Here is an 11041-nt window from a genome sequence, read left to right on the forward strand (position 1 = left end):
TGTTACAATAAGGTTGCATGTGATATTGCCCACAACCCAGTCCAGCATGATAGAACTAAACATGTTGAAGTTGATAGACACTTTATTAAAGAAAAGTTAGAAGCAAGAATCATTGAAGTCCCTCATGTTCGATCTGAGGATCAGCTTGCCGATGTGCTAACCAAGGCAATGTCTTACCGAGCTTTTAACAAATGTCTTGACAAGTTGGGCATAAGTGATATCTATGCACCAACTTGAGGGGGAGTGTTAAGATTTACTCTAAGATTTTTTCCCTTAAGGAGAAATCATGTAAATATTCTGTAGATTCGATGATTGTGTAATCCCGTTAATCACTCATAAGTCTTCCATGTATATTCTGTAAAACGGCTATTTAAGCCGATGATGTGAATGAGAAATTAAGATTGAATGTGAATTATTATTTTCGACTTGATACAATCTACATAGTGTTGCAGACACATTTGCAAAAGGAGGGCCCAGAGCTCTTACCTCACAAAGGAACCTCTAGATCTAAAGAAAGGAAAATGGGTGGCATTGGAGCTACTCCCAGCAACAGTAATAAGCCTTGACACATCTTCTCAACTGCTGAATTTTTATTTGGAGACATCTCATGGTGGAGACATGGAGTAAGCTTTAGCTTTGGCCCTGGACCTAGAGAGATGTTGAAGAGAGGCCAAACCTCCTCGATATTTAAGGCAAAGAGCAGGAATCCATTTATGCTTCGTGGGTACCCATTGGAGAGTCATTACCTGCCTTTGATGCCAAAAGAAGAGTCATTCTTTGGTATTACTCACTTTTTTTTAATTAATTCTTGCCAAAAAAAAAATGAAGTATCTCAAATAAGTTTCCAAAATAGGATACTTTCCCATCTTCTTATATGCATCTTTAATTCCACCCCTACTTTGCTAAATGCAAACCCAAATAAAACCCAAATAAAGATAATTGACCATCCCTCAACTCTCTTAATGGACTTCTAAGTCTTATGGTGGGGATTGGATTATGAGAGCATTGATCATCTAAGTCCCTAATCGTGGACATCTAATATCTATTGCCCAAAGTTTTCACACTAAATGTTCAGACATCAAGATTCAACATAAATACAAGATAGATAGATCGAAAAATCTTTCCCTAATTTTTAGAGTACACTTTGAAACAAAGAATAGTAGTTTTACTTGCACTAAATAAATAGTACCTAGAGGAAAAACTTCACAACCTTCTTAGTATAATCCCATGCATGTAGATTCAAAAAGGGATATTTGCCCACCATCTTACAGCCATCTTTTGTTCCTCCCCTACTCTCCCAAATGCTTTTGAAGGGTGGAAATGGATTGACATTTAAGCCCATCAACAATTATTTGGACTATCAAAACTCAAATAAAAAATAATTGGTTATTCCTCACCTCTCATAATGGGCATCTATGTCTTAATAGGTTGGGGTTGGATTATGAGAGCATTGGTCATTATTTTTAACTATTAAGGGCATCCATAAATAGAAAGAATACCAGGAGAGGAATTCGATCATTAATCATGTACTTCGTGCTTCTTGTATAGAGAAGGTGGAATTGTGCCTGAATATTTTATGATATAATTGATTTTTCAATTATCTTAAATATATAAAATTGGTAGCTTCTCAAAGGTTTTTATTCGAAATATCTATCGAATTTTATCCTTAGTACATAAACTTGATTATCTTATAAAAAAATTAAATCTCAATAGTTGAAGAGAATACCTAATATCATTATGGAATATCCAATTAATAAATAATTGCATCTAGGGTTTATGCAAAGAGCGCTAAGAGACTAGGAAGAGTGGGTTTAAGTATGTCTGCCTCGTTGATTCATAGGGATTTTAGATAGTATAAATTCTTTGCCTCCTTACCAAGATTAGTAGAAGGTCATCTAGGTGAAAGTCCCATTTTCTTTAACCGCATTCTTAACTCTCTAATAGGTTTTAATGATTGTAGCTTGTCCAAAGTTTTCACACTAAATGTTTAGTGGAATGGGTTATGGACCACAATTAAGGGTGGGTTAGGGATATGAGGGAAGGGCATGGACAGGGTTAAGTTTTCAATCTATCGCTATTTTGAGGTTTTGTGTTTAAAGTCGGGCAAGGCATGATTACTTGAAGTGAATTCCACCACGCTTTCCAGGTTGACAAACATTGTAAAGCCAATTTCTCTAAAGAAACTGAATCTCCCATCACTTTCCATGCACACTAATAGGCAACTAGGTGTCTTTAAAAATTTTTACAAACCAATGGGTTGTTCTTTCTATTCTTCTTCCATGATTCTTGGATCTTCATCCACTTTTCGTGAGTGATTGATTTGTCTTCGATGCTCTCCCTCTGATTGAGTGATCGGTGAGGATAATTGTCCATGAATGATTTGGATTGTTTGAGTAGGATTTGTAGGAGAATACTGAATAGCTAATGAAGTTTGTGGGGGATCCCTCATCTGAGTGATTGTAGGAGAAATTTTTCTAGAAGATCCTTCAATGGACGAGATTCATCCATTCATGGGGATGTCCCCCTTCGCACGGCTTGCCTGAGCAATGTGGGGCGTCTCCTTTGCATTGCTTTGCATGGGTGTGGACCTCTCTTCTTGTTTATTTTCCTTGGGCATGACTTCTATGCTAAAGCTTCTTTGTGTAGCTTGAGGTTGTGTAACAAACTAACCTAGACCAAGCTTTTGTTTTCTATTTCCTTAAGTATAATGAACAATATAAAAGAAGTGATACATTTTTATTTTATGTAGTTTTAATGGGAAGGTCTATTCTAAACATAAACAACAAAGTTAGTAAATTATCCATAAGAGTACTTAAGAATGAGCTAATCAAAGTTTCATAATTTGTATATATAAAAAAATAGTGTTTCGTGATGTATAACATCCAACATGTCTCAATTTCAAGGGTACAATTACATTATACATCTTTGGGCATAAAATCCATATGTAAGATACAATAATTTTAAAGCTCAGCTGCCATTGTTTACATATTGAGCGGATCTAATAAATGCCTTAACGGAATTCTCCCATACATAACCAAAATTTGTTTAGGGGTGAATGTCTTGAAAGATGGGTTCATTATGTAAATTGTTTATTTTTAAATTTTAATTGTTTATGTAATTATCTCATTAAAGAATGGTCCTATATGCAATTTTTCAATAGGACCATTAGGGTTTAAGGGTTTTTTATTTTAAGGAACATTTGAGGTGGTACCTTTTTAGGAAATGCAGCTTATCTGAAATAGCAGGCGGCGGTATTTTGGAAGCTTGAGTTGGCTTCCACCGTAGCAATGTTATTTGATAGAAAAAAGACTCACAACCGTTTGATGAATCAAAGTCGGTAGGCTGCTTCTGAGTTTCCATGGAAACTCACTCCCTCATTGTTGAAAAATTCAAAGCATCGGAAGGAGGAAACCCTCTTGACCTCTGAGTGTCATGCTCTTATGGTTATATCATCGTGGTGTTTTTTCCTGATAGGGAACAAATCATTGAAGGCTGAATGGCAAGTAAATTAGCATATGATGCAGTAGTTATGAAAATTGACACTACTCTAAATGGTGTTTTCAACCGCTGTTGAGTGATGCTGAAATGAGGTAGTTTACTGAGGTTTGGCTTACGATATGAAGGACGTTGTCAATGAAATGAACAATGAGCTTCTTCGATCGCAGCTGGAGGAGAAGAGCAAAACCCATGAAGACCAGACTAGATAAGAGTATTTGCAGCCGAAGAAAAATCATTCTCTCAATTATCAGATAGTTTTTGAGAAAAATGAGACTTGGAAAAATAACGGAGGGATGTTTTGAGCATTCTCCTTGCTCTGGACTTGAGCTACTTGTGCTCGGATAAGGTTTTTCGAGAGGTTTTTCATTTTATATGGTTGTATTGGTACAATTATGGACAGCGGAAGGTTAAGATCAAGGAGCTTCCAAAATCTATCGGTAATTTGAAGCATTCGCGACATCTTAATATAAGATCCATAATTTGCAAATGCTACATTTAGATTATCGTTCCATTTGAATAGATTTAAGCTCTCTCACTCTATGTTTAAATAGGAAAAGCTTCAAGAGATCAAAGATTAAAAAGTTTTTTGAGCTTATTAACATAACATTAGGTAAAATAAGCAAAAATATTAGAAAATCATGTCTTCCAGATGAAAAAAATTTTAAGCTCTTCACTTGAGCTGCCATAGTGTTGAATTTATGGAAAAGTGAAATACTTCATTGACATCAATAACTTTTTGTAATCAGAGTACGTGAACCTCTATTTATAATAGAGGAAGGTAGTGTCCAATTACAATAAAACTACCCTTGTCCCAATTACACCCAAACTCTTACACTTAAAGATAAGTCCTAGCATAATTAAATAACTCAATATTGATAAAAGACAAACATAACTCAAACTAAAACTCTTCTTGGTCGTTGACCCTAAGATAAAGATACTTTTGTGAGTCCTTCTTGATCTTCCAACTGATGTGATAAGGATGCCAACTCATGGCAATCATTGTGGGTCCTACTTCTTATGGGTTTGGGCCCATCTTGTGGGCCTTCCTTGGTTGTGTGGCCCATCTTATAATAATCTTAGATATGTGGGCCTTCCTTGGTCGTGTGGGCTTGAGTTTATCTTCCAACACATAGATTTGCTGAAATGGGGCAGTTTACAGAGGAGTTTGTGTGTTCCTGGGTGACGATGAGATCAACACTAAGCTTCTTGGATCCCCCATCACTGACGATGTACAGTTAGAAGTGATTGTGAAGTCATATGGGGCTCTACCAGGGGTGTTCGGTAAATTTGGACTTAGGTGTGCTTTTTGCATTGGTAGGACTAGTCATTTGTTATAGAATTATTTTGAATAATTTCTAAATGTTGTAGAATGTTGTTGAATAATTTTGAAGTGCTATGGAATGATTTTGCCATGTGGTGAGGAAATTTGGTGTTATAAATATCCACCACATGGTATTTTGTTTTTTGTTGGTTGTGTTTTCGTGTGTCCCTAGTTACAACGATGGTAATGGTTGTCTGATATTTTTTTTTCCATGAGGACCATCTCGGATTTAGATTACAAATGGCAGAAAAAAGACAATAAACTACTCGATCATATGACATTTGGACCTTTGATGATGACAAAAAAATGCTCGATCTCTTGGTTGAGCAAGTCAATATGGGGAATAGGATGCCAATGGGGTTTGGAAGCATGAGGTGTATTTGGACTGTGTCAATAGGTTCAATGAAGACACGGCTAATAAAAAAACTGTTGATCAGCTCAAGAATCGAACAAGATCATGGAAGAAAACTTACTAAGCAGTAAAGAGTTGTCTCAACACTAGTGAGTTCGGCTAGGATGCAACAACACACCGAGTTACTGCAAGTCATTCTGTATGGCAAGAGTATATCAAGGTCAGTAAATTATGATGTACTGTACAATGAATGCCAATGTTTTCCGCATTACTAGAACTCTATTCCAAACCGTCTAATGATGTTTTATTCTTGTAGGAGCATAAAGATGTTGAAAAGTATATACAACAAGGCTGCCCCCTTTATGACAAATTGGCTTTGGTAGTGGGAAACTCAATAGCCATGGGGACAGTAAGTCAAATTAACGTAGACATGTCCAATGATGTCCAGCATGAGGAAGAAAATTCACACTTGGATATGCTCCAGGATGTTGATTTAGGTAGGGATACTCCATCACCACTCTTTACAGAAAATGAATCGGCACCTGATCAGCCTCGAAGTGCTAACTCGTCAACTTCAAGTCGTCGTAGAAAGAGACCAAAAATGTCCACTGATGATAGTTTCGTGTTCCTTGATACAATGAAAGAAATTGCCGCGGTATTGCGTGATGCTATAAAACCGGATGATGATAATGTCAACGAAGATAAATGGGTTGAAGCCCTATCAGAAATCCTAAACATTCCGATACAGTGGAAGTTTTGCGCTCCTGAATGGGTTGGATACGAAAACTAAGAGGAAAATGTTTGTAAATATGACAGTGGAAGAGCGACTCCAGTGGCATAAATATTGTTCTAGTGAAATGTGGTAATGACTTTTAAGTACACTATCTACTTTGGGATGATTTTTTTGAATTGTTATTATGTTTTTTAATTATGACATTATGAGACTTATCATTAATAGATTATGAATATCATTATGGATCAGATTTGGCTTTTCATAATTGTTGTGTTCTTATTGTGTGGATAAATATTGTAGATGTGTGATTGGATATGGTTGTATATAGGTGTGATTGAAAATAAGTTATGATTGAAGATAAGGGTATGTTTTTGTGTTTATGACATTTAGGAAGATACATGAATTATTTTTATAGTCGTCATTGTGTTGTGGTGATTGTATTTGCAAGTTTCCATGAATATTAAGAAAGACAAAAAAAGGATTGTATGTATGATAGCATTCACATGTCTTATGTACATGATGGGAAGATATTACCTCAGCCATAGGAATAGACGTGCACTACGTTCTCGTGGGATTGGTGGTCCGATTTATTTTCAAAAGGCATTAGCTAAATCACCTGTAAAATTTTGAAAACTTTATAGGATGAATCAAATTGTGTTTCATAAATTGGCAGAAATACTTTATAGTAAAAGATTTTTATCACCCACAAAAACCATCTCAATGGAAGAACAACTTGCATATTTTCATCTAACTGTTGGTCAACAACAAGCATATAGTGTCACCACAAAGATGTTTGATAGATCAAACTGGACCATAAGTAGGTATTTCAATAAGGTGTTGAATGCTATTATCAAACTTCAGTCTGATTACATCAAACGGCCTTCAGAATACACTCACTCAAAGGTTTTAAACACTCTAACATTTTATCCATATTTTAAGGTAACATCACTTGCCTCTAATGAACAATTTTTAGAGTTACTTTGTATTAATTAAAATTATATAATTAGGATTGTATTGGGGCTATTGATAGAACTCATATCAAAGCAAACATCCCACTTGAAGAACAACAAAGGTTTTGGAACAGAAAGGGCTATCTCTCACAAAATGTGATGGCAGCATGTATATTTGACATGCAATTCACTTATGTACTTGTTGGATGGGAGGGATCAGTAGCCGATTCCCATGTACTGAAGGACGCATTGACTCGTTGAGATAAAATCTTTTTACCTGAAGGTAAATAATATATTTTTATGTAGTAATTTTGTTCTATTTTATCTTCAATTGTCTTAGGTGGAATATATTTTGTATTATAGATAAATATTATCTAGTCGATGCTAGTTATGCAAATATGCTAGGATTTTTGGCTCCATATCAAGGAACTCGATATCATCTACAAGAATTTGGAGACAACCTTCCTAGAAATGATAAAGAGTTATTCAATCGAAGGCACTCATCTTTGAGGAATACTATTGAACGAACTTTTGGTGCTTTAAAAGCTCGATTCCAAATGTTGAAAGGCGCTCCTTCGTTTTCTTATAACATCCAGATGAAAATTGTAATGGCTTGTTGCGTATTACACAATTATATATGTAACGAGGATTACAAAGATATGTTTGAATTGGAAGATGATGATTCGGATGACGAACTTTGATTAGCAGGTGTAAATGAGGATGAAGATAGCGTTGATAACGATGATCTTGGGGATGAAGACAACCTATCAACAACCATGCAGAGGCGGCGTGCATTACAATCCACTAGAGCCGCACAATTTTGAAATGCCATACATACTAGCATGTGGAGTTATTATTGATGGTTGTATCTTATTGTTCGTGAACATATATGTTGTCGTTCGTATGTACTAAACTACTAAGTTGATGATTTTAAATGCATGAACTCGTTGTTATATTCCAAGGCATAAACGTTTGCTTTTATGCTATAAATTGTGGACTATTACAAGTAACTCGGTTCATTTGGAAGCATGTTTTTCTTTCAGTTTAAATTTTATATATATATATATATATTAAACTAATCATTTTTATAATTATTTAAACAAATCATTGTTTATTTTATAAATATATATTATTAATAATGTAATTAATATATTAATTTATAATAATCTGTAATCATTAATTGGTATAATTATCCCATTGGTATAATTAATTAAACCAATGGCTTTACATTTTGTGTCAATATATTATTAATTAATAATACGTAAAAATATTTATTATGTTACTGATAAATTAATAAATTTATTTATTTATTATATTTATTTTTTAATTACTGTATTAAATTAGTGATTTTTAATTTTAAAATATATCTTATATTATTACAAAATAATTTATTTATTTATTATATTTGCTTATGTTATTTTTTACTTTTTATTATTTTTAATATTATATTCTAGTCACACGTAATTATTGTATTAATTTATAATAAATTGTAATCATTAAGTAATATAATATAGTTTTTCGGTAATTAGGATATTAACATATTTTAATACTACACTTTAAATCACTATTAAGTGTAGTAACCATGTTTATTTTGGTTAATTATCCGTTTAGGTATATGTTCTATATAAGTATATTATAAAAGGTTACTCATTCTCTTGATTATATCATACTTTTCATTTGGGGGCACTAACACTGGAATCTATTTTCCAGTGTACTTGAACTCGTCTACACTAACACCCAAAGATGAATTGAAGTGGAATCAATTCATTTAAATTCAATTCAATTCATTGTGGACTAAGCCCCCCTCTATGTTTAAATAGGAAAAGCTTCAAGGGATCAAATATTAAAAAGTTTGTTGACCTTATTAACATAACATTAGGTAAAATAAGCAAAAACATTAGAAAATCATGTCTTCCAGATGATGAACAATTTTAAGCTCTTCACTTGAGCTGCCATAGTGTTGAATTGATGGAAAAGTGAAATACTTCATTGACATCAATAACTTGTTGTAATCAGAGTATATGAACTTCTATTTATAATAGAGGAAGGTAGTAGAGTCCAATTACAATAAAACTACCCTTGTCCCAATTACACCCAAACTCTTACACTCAAAGATAAGTCCTAACATAATTAAATAACTCAATATTGATAAAAGACAAACATAACTCAAACTAAAACTCTTCTTGGTCGTGACCCTAAGATAAATATACTTTTGTGAGTCCTTCTTGATATTTCAACTGATGTAATAAGGATGCCGGCTCATGGTAATCATTGTGGGTCCTACTTCTTATGGGTTTGGGCCCATCTTGTGAGCCTTCATTGGTCGTGTGGGTTTGAGCTTATCTTCCAACACATAGATTTGCTTAAATGGGGCAGTTTACAGAGGAGTCCGTGCGTTCCTGGGTGACGATGAGATCAACACTGGGCTTCTTGGATCACAGCTGAAGGAGAAGAACAAAAGCCTCGAAGACCAGCTACACACCTTATTCCCTTCTCTCAGACTAGGTAAGAGTCTTTGCAGCTGAAGAAAAATCTTCTGAGACAACTACAATACCAGCATGTCTCTAACACCGGAGGGATGACTAAAAAGTGAAATCTGTGATTTACCAAGAACCAAGGATGAATGATTCAGAGGATTTTAGTCTCCCAACTTTCCCCTTTGCCTGTTTTGGAGGATACATCGGTTACAATAACTGACGCTGCTCTAAATAGTGTTTTCCGAGGCTTGGGTCGGGCCCTCAACCCTTTCATCCAGAAAAGGATGGGCCGGTTCCGAGGGATAGACAAATAGCTCAAGAGGTAGAAAACATATCTAGTGGGAATTCAACACTGAGCTTCTGCAATTGCAGTTGAGGCGAAGAACAAAAGCCTCGAAGACCAACTAAATGGCCAGCATCTCTTTCAAACCGGAGGGATTACTAAAAAGTGAAATCCCTTACCTCTCAAAGGAGCCTCCAAATCTAAAGAAAGGAAAATGGGTGGCACTGGAGCCACTCCTAGCAACAGTAATAAGCCTCGATGCATATTTTCAAATACTAAATTATTATTTGCAGACATCTCATGGTGGAGACATGGAGTAAGCTTCAGTTTTGGCCCTAGACCTCGAGAGATGTTGAAGAGAGGCCAAACCTTCTCAATATTTAACGCAAATAGGATGGAATCCATTTATGCTTCGTTGGTACCCAGTGGAGTGTCATTACCTGCCTTGGATGCGTTGTGCGAGCTTGATAAGTGGGTGGCTTACCACATTTGACTCTTTACCTGCCAAAAGAAGAATCATTCTTTGGTTGTACCTACTTATTGCTAATTAATACTTTCCAAGAAAAAGTAAATTGAGTTCTCTCAGTTATTTCTCCCAGTTATTTGTTTATATGCATCTTTAATTCCACTACTACTTTGGTAAATGCTTTCGAAGTGTGGAAATGAAATGACATGCAAACCCATAAATACTTATTTGGACTATCAAAACCCACATAAAATATAATTGGCCATCCTTCTGCTCTCTTAATGGACTTCTAAGTCTTAATGTGGATTGGATTATGAGAGCATTGATCATCTAAGTCCCTAATCGCAGACATCTAATATCTATTGCCCAAAGTTTTCACACTAAATGTTCGGACATCAAGATTCAACATAAATACAAGATAGATAGATAAAAAAAATCTTTACCTAATTTTTAGAGTACACTTTGAAGCAAAGAATAGGAGTTTTACTTGCACTAAACAAATAGTACCTAGAGGACTAACTTCACAACCTTTTTTATATAATCTGATGCATGTTGATTCAAAATGGGATACTTGCCCACCTACTTAGAGCCATCTTTTGTTCCTCCCCTACTCCCCCAAATGCTTTTGAAGGGTGGAAATGGATTGACTTTTAAGCCCAACAACAATTATTCGGACTATCAAAACTCAAATAAAAAATAATTGGTCATCCCTCACCTCTCTTAATGGGCATCTATGTCTTAATTGGTTGGGATTGGATTATGAGAGCATTGGTCATTTTTTAACTATTAAGGGAAACCATAAATAGAAAGAATATCAGGAGAGGAATTCGATCATTAATCATGTATGCTTCTTGTACAGTGAAGGTGGAAATGTGCCTGAATATTTTACTATATAATTGATTTTTCAATTATCTTAAATATATACAATCGACAACTTCTCAAAGGTTTTTATTCAAAATAT

The sequence above is a fragment of the Aristolochia californica genome, unplaced genomic scaffold (assembly GCF_029961685.1).
Source record: "Aristolochia californica isolate CCGP_79_NKW_82.1479 unplaced genomic scaffold, dmAriCali1.0.hap1 SCAF_5, whole genome shotgun sequence".
NCBI lineage: Eukaryota > Viridiplantae > Streptophyta > Magnoliopsida > Piperales > Aristolochiaceae > Aristolochia > Aristolochia californica.